The sequence below is a fragment of the Zootermopsis nevadensis genome, unplaced genomic scaffold (assembly GCF_977971745.1).
Source record: "Zootermopsis nevadensis isolate Lab colony 2312 unplaced genomic scaffold, Znev_1.0 Znev_ptg000029l, whole genome shotgun sequence".
Lineage (NCBI taxonomy): Eukaryota > Metazoa > Arthropoda > Insecta > Blattodea > Termopsidae > Zootermopsis > Zootermopsis nevadensis.
Genome location: NW_028259161.1, coordinates 14,913,359 through 14,925,610, shown reverse-complemented (window position 1 = coordinate 14,925,610; position 12,252 = coordinate 14,913,359). Strand labels below are relative to the sequence as shown.

Genomic DNA, 12,252 nt, shown 5'->3' with positions numbered 1-12,252 from the left:
TGAACCAATGATACAATGCATGCTTTCATTTTGTCCACTGCATGTTTCGGTCTAGTGAGTACCATCTTCAGGTGCGTGGGCAGATTTTTGTGTTGTTTGGTTGAATCATCACACAATAGGCTGCCTCTGATCAAAAATGTTGCTGTTTGCATAATTTAATGGTGCCATTTTGAACCAAAAATTTTCCCAAACGACGTTTAATAGGCTTCCCCAGCATGTCAGAATTTGAGCCATCTGTTGCGAACAGCCTGCATAAATGCCACTGTAATTGAAATTATGCATGCAATAATTTGAAATTACAGGAAAAATGAAATGTAACTAAAAAGCATAAGCCATTTCCATAAAAAAATATAGAATAATTTCGTGGTTCTCTTACTGCTGTCGTGTTAGCTTTTAAATTATCTTCTTTTGGAGACGTTTTATAATTATTTTGGTATCGTAAAAATGCTGAGTAGGACAGTCGTTCTTCAGTTAAAATTTGCTGTGACTCTATTCATGTTCATGAACTCTGTTCTGACATGGTCGATTTCATCTCTGCATCATTTTCGATGTTTCTAACGGCGAAAACCTCTCAATTGAACCATTCATAATCACCCACCAATTCGAACTTAGTTTCAGGTAATTATAATGTATATTAATAAATTTCTGTTCATAAAAAAGGATGAGTGTACTTAATTTGTTATAGTTCCTAGACCTCCAAATATTACATCTGTAGACATCAGACAAAAGTATAACTAAGTCAAAACATCTGGTGAGCAAAACAGACACAAGTATCATTCCTGCCAGACACCTTTCTGAAATTAGTGATACTCTCCTTTCCTAAAATATTTTGTATTCATTTGCTATAATTTTGGAACAAATCTCAACAGTAGTATGCAAAAGAACAGTGAAAGTATTGAGATGACAGAAAACAATTGTAGCCCGTTTTGAAGAAAAGATTTTCCTACTAATGTGAGGTATGTTCCAAGGCCCATGCACAGCAAAAGAAGCCAAGTACCTGTGTTGCTTCTAATAGTTTCTACAGTCATCCATAGATAGCACTAGAGGTATGTCCGCTAAGCTTGGAAGTTACACAGCTATGTTCCATCTGCATTTGTCTTCGACTTCAGCAAACTGTGTTTATTCGGTGTTATTGTTAGTGCAGCATACAATGTTTGAAATGGAATCCAAGCCCAAAAGGCTCATTTAGGAAACAAGAACATGAAGCTAGGATCAGTGGAAAGCCATTTTTAACGGGAAAGAAGAAACAGATGTCTGGGAGAGATCCCATGTTTTCACAGATTAGTTTAAGATTATGAAACTTATAACGTAAGTTTGGCTAAAACATTATCAATAAAACTAGCAGGTAATATAACATAAGTAGCATGAATGTACTTATATCGTTTCTATTTTTTTAAGAGAAATGCCGATGTCACTATCAATGCAAAGAATTAGAAGACGACTACAAGATCAGATAGTTTACAGATTTCTACAAGCAGGATAAAAATACACAGGATACCTATCTACTTATCTCTCCAAGAACTGAGCAAAGCAATACATTCTTTTAATGTTCATAGCAGCTGTCTGAATGATTTCACTTCTGGCAATTAAAAGAATAGAAATTCATGAAATAATATTATGGATTTAAAGAGAGCGATTTTAAATGGGCAAATTCATTTTTCCTTCTTCTGGATCAGCCAAACAATGAGGGGTTTATGTTTTAAATAATGTACTCATCTTTGACCTTTCTAGCACCGATGCCCTTAAATCTTCTGAATGTATAATATGTTTTACTAATTTGTCTTTAGCTATGTCTCTGTTCTGCAATCCACTTAGTTTCTAATGTTATGCTCTCAGTCATTACTATGTACTTTTCAGACTGAACTAACACAGGAAACATTTAAAAGCTGAGAGCTATGATTGACAGTAATTGTAACAGTTCCTTGCAAAAGTTCTATTATTGAATTTTTAACATTGACAACAATACAAATTATTATATGGAGACTTTATTATTAAAGTTTCAGTTTAACTGCCACTTATGCTACATTCTTGACTGATAATAAATATTTAAAACATACAAAGACTAAGCTGTGGAGAACAATGTTACAAGAAAAGCTATCCCACTTAGGCATAATGTGAAAGTCGTTTGAAGATATCTATGACTTTTATCCAAAAAATCATGAAAAAACTTTAATATTTAAATTACTCTGTTATGCAGGTCTATTTCAGCCTTTTCCAGTCATTGTTGTCATTAAGAAGCAACCTTTCACAATGTAAGTTTTTCGGGTTCTTGTTTCTTTCGTTGACAGAAACTGACGTTTAAGGGTCCCTGATTGCCCTGATGTTGGATGCAGCAAGGACCTCTGAAACGTCGGTAAACTTATACCAGACTACAGGGCACATCAACCCAGAAGACATCAATTATTAACATAAACCCTTCATTCCGTATTAAGCAGATGTCATTTTAATAACCACTGAAATATACTTTAACAGACAATTTCATCATTCCAACCAAGTATTCGGTGACTATAGGACAACGCACTTATTCAAGAGACAGAACCGTCCAAATCGCCCTCCTGAATATCTCTTACCGCGTTCCTGGTTATTTGTTTCAAAGCACAGACAGTATGTTCAGAAACTCCTAGTTTTCTGTGACCGGAACGGGATATAAAAGTATATTTAATTCACAGTTAAAAAAGTAAGCAACTGTTTGTGTTTATTCAAATCGGAAATATATGAATATGAATTAAGATAAACAAACTATTAACTATTTTTATAGTGTTAATAGTTTGTTTGTTTGCTTATTATATATTCTAATACACTACACGATATGCAAAGTTGTAACGGAAATAGATGGCGCAAATGTTCTCTTGTAATTTAATTTTTTTCTGTCATGTGAGGCCAGCCATCGTTGATCCTTGAGGTCGTTTGGTGTGTTTTTTCTGGTGTAGTTCTAATTTAAAAATTTAAGATGGGCTATGATGGAAGTTCAATCTCTCAGCGAGCTGAGCTTTTAAGAAGTGAGTATATTTGATTTAAGATATGAAGCTTTAATGGCAACTAAGTATAATGAATTTTTCATGGGTCTCCAGCCGTGAATGGTGGTTTAATGATAACGATTTCTTTGTATATGTCGCCAGAAAGAATGTCAGTTTCCGTCTACATGATGCTATGAAACTATCTGAGGAAAAGTTTAGTATCATCACAAAGGAAGAATGGAGCTCGAGGTGCAACAAATCCCGTCAATGCTAATAGAATTACTTCCGGTTGGAACCTGTTATTGACGACATTTCGGAATAAATTATAGTTAATTTTACAAAACCTCAGTGATACCAGCAATTGTAGCAGTAGTGAGGAAGAGGAGAGGAAGGAAGACGTCGCAAAAGAAGATGATGGGAAATTAAGTGAAATGTTCATCAGCCGCTGTAAGTAATTCAATCTGCACTCATGTTTTTGTGTTTAGTAGCACAGATAAAGCTGTTCTACAGTCCACAGATCAGGCGAAAAGCCCTGGTAGGAATGCGATATACATGCATGCGCAAGATTTTGCGGTGAGTGACGAGCTGCTACTAGCCAACCAAAAAGCATTAGTTCCACAACCACTGAAGGAACAACAACAAAAGGCTTTCATAAGTTTTAATGAGTATATCTTTAAAATTACCTCACAGTGGCCGAGCGAGCTCGTAGTCAGAAAAGTCAGTTGCTTCTTCAGACTCAACATCTTCACAAAAAGTCTCTTCATTTTCGCTACTGTCATTTGGATTGGAAATAATTATTGAGTCTATCATGTCAGCAACAACCCCTTCCCATTCCCAGTATTGTTGCTCCAGTTCCACATGTTGGCAGTATCTTTCCCAATCTTTTGCAGTCACAGTTGCAATCCCTTCTGTTGTTAAATCCAGCAGCCGCTTCAAAGACAGATCCCCTGTCACGTTGTTCTCGCAAACGTAGGTTTTTACCTTAGACCATGCTACTTCTATTGAGCTAAGGTCACACATATATGGAGGCAACCTAATTACAATGTGACCATTGGCATTTAGTAACTGATCAATTTTGAAAAAAATTTTTTTTGGTATCCTTGTCAGTATTAGGTCATACAGTTGGCCTTTTCTCATAGCTGGATCACAGAAAACTCCATGCCGCTGTAACCATGAGATGATTTCAGATTTAACCGAATATTTTGATGGGGCTTTATCTGCTTGTACACTGTTATATGGAGCATTATCAAGTACTACCACTGAACTGGGGGGCAAATTCTGTAACATTTTCTCTCTAACCCACTTTTCAAAATTTGTACTGTTCATCTGACCATGGTAGTCGCCACTTGCCGATCCAGCTTTATATATCAGTCCTGCACCTTGAAGGAAACCAGCACGTGATCCAGCGTGAACCACAATCAGTCTTTTTCCAGCATTTCCATCAGAGCATACCCCTTTAACTTCTGTACTTTGCCAGCACTTTTGAAAGTGAAATTGCTGTCTACCCAGCTTTCATCTAGGTAGAATATTTGTCTTCCTTCATTGCCTCGGTAATTACCACACTCAGTCTTGCCCCCCTTCTTATGAATAGGAATAATTATGGATTCCTTCCATTGTTTGTGGCATCTCTTCCTTATCCCAAATTAACTGAATAAGCTTTATGGATCCTCATATGCAACCCTTTGTCACCTGCTTTAATTAATTCTGCTGGAATCTGCTCTATACCTGGAGATCTATAACTGTGTATCCACATGTATGTTATAAATCAGGTTGTGAAGGGTGATTTAGAAGGAAAGATACTTGCTTCAAATTGGTTGAAGAGTTTGCTTACTGCTTTTTAGAGCTTCAGTTAAACACATACAGTTTTACATTGAATTTTTTTGAGAAACTAAATGTTATTTTTCTTTCATTACAGGTATGAAATTTTCTTTACCCACTAAAGGTACAATTTGGCTGCACGCGACAGAGACAAGCGACCGAGGCAGGCGACAGAGACGGGAGACTGACACATCGCAGCTTGTCACCACACACTTTTGGGGTGACGACCGAGACATGCGGCAAAGTGTTTGTTTTCTTTGTTTTGTTGAGACATACGTGCACACATTCTGTGAAAAATGAGTACAAAAATGCTTCTAAAAAGGTTACTCGAAGAAGAAGAAGATGATGTGTTGTTGTGTCATTTGTTGTGAAAGAAACAAAGAAAACCTATGAGTTCAATATTCAAAACCAGACGTGAAGAAGGATCTTTCTGTCGGTGGTCAGTGGTCGGTTTTCTGCTACTAATTCTACCAATTGCTCATCTTGGTCACCAGTAAATTTAATTTCTTCCATTATTTTACTCAACAACACATGTGCTGCCTGAGCCCGTCGCGAGACACTACTGGTCCGAGAGCGGTCTCCTGTGCTTTGTCTCTGTCGCCTGTCTTTGTCTCGCGCTCGTAATTGTACTTCATACGATTGTATAGAGAGCAGACAGGAAGCGACCAGTCTCGGTCTCGTAACTCTGTCGCCTGCCTCGGTCGCTTGTCTCTGTCGCGTGCAGCCAAATTGTACCTTAAGAGACAAATGGGGAGTAACATTGAAGATCCAGTATTCAAAAGACGAGAAGTTCATATAGTGTGGCCAGTGATCCAGAAGCCACTGATGTATTTAAGGCCTTGTTCACATCCCATCAGAAAGCCCAGCAACAGGCTAAAGCACATTGGATTAATTACAATCCGTTTTATAACTGATATTGTTGTGACACATAATTTATGTTTTATGAAGCAAGAAATCTGATGAATAATCATTTGTGAGTTATGTGTGTTGTGAGATTATGGAACTGAAAGGTTTCCAGTATAGTAACATGTAGATAATAAACCATCAGGTTCTCAGTTATGTGCAATAATGTGTAAAACCTGGCTTGATTTTCATTTCCTTTCATAAAAATTTTTGGGCTTTATGGAGCTTATTGAATTGCAATTGAAAAATGAGGTTAATAACCTTGAATGTCAAAAGTACATTTTTACTTATTTCTCCATTCTGTTGGCAACTTCTTGCAGTAGCCTTCCTTAAAATGTCATTGACCTCATATTAAAACAGAGTTTGGATGGAGAAAATATGAATACAGTCTGATGATATTAAAATGGTTATGATATGGACATTTCTGTTATTAACACTTTTTGACACATCATGAGAGTTACCTTAGAAGAAAAACAAGTATTGTTTTTCGTACTTGACTTTGTCCATAGTGTATTTTGAGTTCCTACACTTGTACCTGTTTTTTGATACAAGTAGTATATATTAACAGTGCTGATGAATTATTTTCCAACACTGTTCTCTTGGTATTGCATTTGTGATATATGTGGACATATTGTTGCAAGACACCTTTCTTCGATTCACAAGTTTTAGAATAAAAGTATGGGATGTTGCTCCCTTTTTGTTGATATTGGGTCTAACTTGTGGGGACAAAAGGGGACTGAGAGCCACTGTGTGGTGATTCAGATTGGTTGGCCTTTGCAGGCATTCTTAGGCTTGTGGACATTAAATAGGTGTCCAGGTAATTAAGTGAGCCATTTAATCTGTATTAGAAGGCATGCAACATATTTGACTGAGAGGTTTTGGCAGAGAGTATAAAATCACACTACTCTTCCCATCTGTGGAAAAGCACCCTTTGGAGTTTTAACCCTTGATTATGAAACATCAGGCCAGCTGAAATGATAATTTTCCACAAGAGATGTAGCAGATGGTACAATTTCAAAATACATGCACATATAAATCTATGAATACACTTATCAAAAAGTTCTTTTGTACTTGAAATTCATAACTGAAATCATTAAGGCCGACATTATAATATGAATGATTCATGAAATGGTGTCTACTGTATACATGAATCGTGTTTTCACCAGCAATGTACACTGAACTAACTTTGGCTGTAAAGTCACATTTATCAATTGAAAACAAATTGCATTTTCATATTTTGAACAGATACGTTTACATAACAATATTGAATGTGTGTTTCAATCGGTCTCATTATAATGCTAAAAAATGTCTTATTTCTAACAACAATATTCTGTGAGCATTAAAGCATGTTGATACAAGTACTTGGCAACTTGCTTATTGGATTTTTTTAAGTTGAAGCAGATAAAATACTTGGTTGTGAAGCCTTGACTTTCCATCCTCATTTATAAAATTCAGTTACTAGAAATCTATAAGACACATTTAATTAACTACATTATTCTAACATATTCCATGAACTGAAATGGAATTCTCTTGTTTTGTACTTACCGAATACAGACAGTCTTTAACACTGTTTCGCTTCATCTAAATGCCAGTTTCACACATCACTTGGAAAGTTTCATTATAATGCTCATGGCGTACTTTTTTCTGAATATATAACTAGCAACAGTTCTGTAACACTTTAAGTACATGTAAAATTCTTGTCATTTGGCTTTTGCAGCTAGAGTTTGATAAACTACAGTTTTCAGGTACAAGCAGCATTGAATGTTAAACATTTGCTAGTAATTTGGCAAACACTGCAGTTGCCATATTCATGGTGAATGTTTTTAGTAGGCAGGAGATAGAGGGAGGATTGGGATGCACCTATAAAGATATGGTAGTGAGAGGTGATGAACATTTTTAGGTAAGAACAAAAGTTGGATTCTAACCAGTGTGAATTGACCACATGATTCAGGAAAAGAGGTGATGTTCATGCAAATGTTTCCATCACTTCTTACCCAGTTACATCAGTCATCCCCAACACACCTCTTACAACCATTTCATTATAAGGGTTTCTTAACAGCCCCCTTTCCTGCAGACATTTATCTTGAAGATGGCAAGTGCAGTGTTTACCAGAATGTTGGAAACCTTCAACAGTTGGTGTGACTTGTTCCAAAAATAAAGAGTTACAACTGCGAAATGTTTATAGCCTTGGAGAAATTCTGGTCCTACACAGTCCATGGGAATTTGTGTGTGTGATATTTGTTTATTTATTTTGTACTTCTGCATAATAAAATAAATATCCAAGTAATTGTGTGTATAGTACAGAATTGAATTTACAAGTGTCTACATTATTTATTACTGCTTTGAGTAAATTTAAGTTATAAAGGAGACACATCTCTTGCTGACTGGACTTCTGGAAAATTAAACCACAATTCACTTATACATTAACAAGGTACCACCTTACTGTATACAAACCAAACAGTAGAATACCGCATCTTTGCTTCTTTCTCAGTCTGGCTTGTTTTTATTGCATGACAACCATCTATCCAATCTTTCTATACAGCTTTATGATGCTTCATTTTATGCTGTTTCACATTAACGCCCTTTTAAAATAATGACAAAATAAAAGAAAACATAAGAAAAAAAAAATTGAAAGCGTAAACACAGCACAGGAAGTGGGTATCTAGGTGGCTTTAGTGTCGGGATCAGTTGCTTTCTCCTTGTCCGCCAGTACAATACATTATAATTCTTCCTTGATTTACGCCACTTCAGCCAACGACCCTGAGGAGGCAGAACGTAACCCCGGCGTAAATCAGGGCCTACCTGTATATGAGTAGAGTAGAGTAGAGTTTATTTACATTCCATAGATCCTTCTTAGGACTCAACCAAAGGATGTAGAACATGTCATTTCATACAATATACATACACTTCAGAACTTTCAACACAAGTACAAGAACGTATTTCACATATCAATGTACATAAATTTCAGATTCTGCAATGCAAGTATGAAAAATAATTTTACAAATTAATATACATAAACCTCAGAATTTTAAATATAAATACAAAACTTGCTTCACATATACATAGATTATGGATATAAAGCTTAAACATTTTCAGCAGAGATGAAATCATCTACAGAATAGAAGGAGTGAGTAAAGAGGTAATCTTTCAATGCAGGCTTGAATACCTTTATATCATAATTTAGACTTTTAATTGTTGGTGGAAGATTATTAAACAACTTGATACCTGCATAGTACACTCCTTTCTGATATTTAGTAAAGTTAGCATTTGGCACATATAGATCATGTTTACATCTTGTATTTAAATTATGTACATCTGTATTTCTTTTAAATTTATCCATGTTTTCCACCACAAATGATAGCAAGCAGAGTATAAATTCACTTGCAAGTGGAAGTATATTAAATTTACGAAATAATTTTCTACAAGATACCCTGCTTTTGACACCGGCCATTATTCTAATTATTTTCTTTTGCATGTAAAAAACTTTATTACTGTCTGTTGAATTTCCCCAAAAGATTAATCCATATGACAATACAGAGTGAAAGTAAGCAAAGTAAACTAGCTTTAAAGTATCTATTGTCATGAGCGGTACGACTGTTCTCATGGCAAAGCATGCAGAGCTTAATTTGGGAATAATATACTCAATGTGTTTCTTCCAATTTAAGGTACTGTCAACTTGTAAGCCAAGGAATTTGTTTGTTTCAACTTCCACAATTAATTTTTCTTCAAAACCTATATTTAATCTAGGATATGTCTTGTGCTTAATAACAAATTTTATGAAGTTTGTTTTTTCAAAATTTAGTGCCAATTTGTTAGCTCTAAACCATTTGTTTATGTTGGCAAAGACATCATTCATGATCTTTTCAAGATAGATCAATTCTTGGTGTGCAATAATGATACTTGCATCATCAGCAAAAAGAATAGGTTTGGATATAGAGTTTATAGTTGCCGGCAGGTCATATATATATATATATATATGAGGAAGAGTAAGGGTCCAAGAACTGAACCTTGTGGCACTCCATGATTTACGATACCCCATCCTGAATAGGTATTATGATTGGTATGGGGGCTTTTAATTTCTACTTTCTGCCTTCTATTATTTAGGTAGGATTTAAACCATTGTCCTGCTATACCTCGAATTCCATAAAATTTCAGTTTCATTAGTAATATATCATGGTTTACACAATCAAATGCCTTGGCTAGGTCACAAGATATTCCACCCACATGCATTTTATTGTTAAGGGCGCACACAATTTCATTAGTGAAACTAAATAGAGCCTTTTCTGTTGAGAGATTTTTTCTAAATCCAAATTGCTCCTCGACAAGGATGTTGTTTGAGTTTAAGAATTTATTTACTCTCTTGCATATAACTTTCTCAAAAATTTTAGAAAATGTCAGCAGTGAAATAGGTCTGAAGTTAGAGATGCAGGATTTTTCACCCTTTTTATATAGTGGTTTTACTTTTGAATATTTAAGTCTTTCAGGAAACGTTCCTACAGCCATTGAATGATTACAGAGATAACTTAATGGAATACTTATATAATCTACACAAGATTTAAGTACTTTAGATGAAATTCCATCATAACCACATGAATTTTTTGACTTGAGAGAAGTTATTATACTTTTAATTTCATTTGGTGTGGTAGGAATAAGATTAATATTTGGAAATGAATTAGGAATTGCCTTAGCCAAGAACTTCATTGCATCTTTGGTTTTTGGAGTTATGGTATCACTGCTGTTCATTCTTTCTACAATAGTTAAAAAGTAGGTATTAAAATAGTTAGCTATAAGTTTAGGATCATTTACTCTGTTACTATTTATCATTAATGGTGGGCTTTCAATGTCTGTAGATTGTTTGCCAGTTTCCTTTTTTACAATTTTCCAAACAGTTTTTACTTTATTTTCAGACTCTACTATCAATTTATTGTAATGCATGCGTTTAGCTTCTTTAATGACTTGAGATAAAATTTTGCAATATTTTCTATAGTGTTGCTTCAATAGTGGGTTATTACTGGACCTGCTACTTAGGTAAAGAGCTCGCTTACATTTGCATGATGTTTTCATTTCTTTAGTTATCCATACATTGGTTTCAGACAATTTTTTCTCTGTTTTAGTAGGAAAACTTTTTTCAAATATGCTTAAAAAGATGTTTAGAAAAGAATTGAACTTCGAATCCATATCACCACCACTGAGTAATAATTCCCAATCTTCACTACTGAGATGTTGTATAAATTCATTTAAAGTGACTTCATTTATCACTCTAGTTACCTTCTTATCATTGCGAAAGTTAGAAATAAGGTTTATGTTTTTTATAACTAATAGCTGAGCATCATGATCAGATAGCCCATTTATTACCGGTTTAATGGAAATGTGTTCTAACCTGTAACTATCTACAAAAATATTATCAATGGCAGAGTTGGAGCTATTTTGAATCCTTGTGGGAAAGCCAACTGTAGGTGTAAGATTAAACATTGCTTAAAGAGAATTTAGACATTGCTTATGGCAGCTTTCTGAGAGATAGTCAATATTTATATCCCCCACAGATGACAAATTCCGTTTTCGGTTTGTAAAGGTAGTCCATAATGCTGTTTAACTTGTTAATAAATGTTTTAAAGTCACCTGTTGGTGCTCTGTATATTGCTAAAAAACATAATTTAGAAAATTTATATCAAATTGTACAGCACAGCATTCTATGTCCTGCTCCTTGCAAAATTGCTCTCACTCCTCTAGCTAAATTTTTCCTGCAAAAACTACTCACTAGTGGTTAATTGTCTAAATTTACCTGTAAGATATCTGGTGCTTTCAAATGATGTTCAGTTAGACAAAGAATATGAGGTAATTGGGCATTTTTAAGAGTAATTATCAATTCTTCAGTAGTTGGGAAAAGTCCTCTGATGTTCTGATGGAAAACCAGGAGATTTTCTTTCTGGGTGTTCTCTAAGTTTTGGGTTGAAAGGTCTCTAATGTTCTGATGATATACCATGAAATTTTTATATTGATTGTGATCTAAATTTAGAACTGGCTTATCTACAGTGACTTGGGTATCTTTCGGGAATTTAGTGACACATTTCGGCCTTAACCTAAAAATGGATGTGATCTTAATTTATGAAATACATTGTACAAGTAGTGAAGAAAATAAGTTGATCGTGAAACACATTTCCATACAAAACACTTGAACGATGCTGTATGTAACATGAAAGGAACCGCATGGCAGGAATGCAATCTCATTTTACACTAGCTACGGGTATTAAATGTGCAGGAGTCATTCACATTGTGACTCCCGTTCTCAGAGTGTCATGTTCTACTTTGTTTCGGAATTGCGTGAGACGTAGCTGTGCTACACGAAGGAACGATTCGTTCTCTGTCAATGACTTGATACTTCCCAGTTCCGAGGATAGGATCATTCCTTGAAAAGCCTCCATCACAAACATCACCCGTTACTCCCTCACATTCCATTGTCAGTATAGAAGTGTACGAGGTGGAGTCATAGAAATAATAACAATTTTTCTCTTTGGTTTGTGGGTTACTACAATTGTAGTTTTTCTGTATTTTGTGAAGACGAACGAAAACTCAT

At 35.1% G+C, this 12,252-nt stretch overlaps 2 long non-coding RNA genes across 3 annotated transcripts; one reads left to right on the top strand and one right to left on the bottom strand.

Annotated features, from left to right (window-relative positions):
• Window positions 1-1,034: 1,034 nt before the first annotated feature.
• Window positions 1,035-7,989, top strand: LOC110828746 (uncharacterized). 2 transcript variants are annotated; one of them, XR_015537632.1, is made up of 4 exons: window positions 1,035-1,308; window positions 2,473-2,999; window positions 3,120-3,404; window positions 4,873-7,989. It is a non-coding gene; the product is annotated as an uncharacterized LOC110828746 (long non-coding RNA). The 2 variants fall into 2 exon arrangements; XR_002542766.2 differs by having other exon boundaries at window positions 2,289-2,999.
• LOC147872272 (uncharacterized) lies at window positions 7,985-12,170 on the bottom strand. Its single transcript, XR_015537633.1, has 2 exons — window positions 11,461-12,170; window positions 7,985-8,480 (listed from the first exon to the last, which is right to left on the bottom strand). It is a non-coding gene; the product is annotated as an uncharacterized LOC147872272 (long non-coding RNA).
• Between the last annotated feature and the right edge of the window lie 82 nt (window positions 12,171-12,252).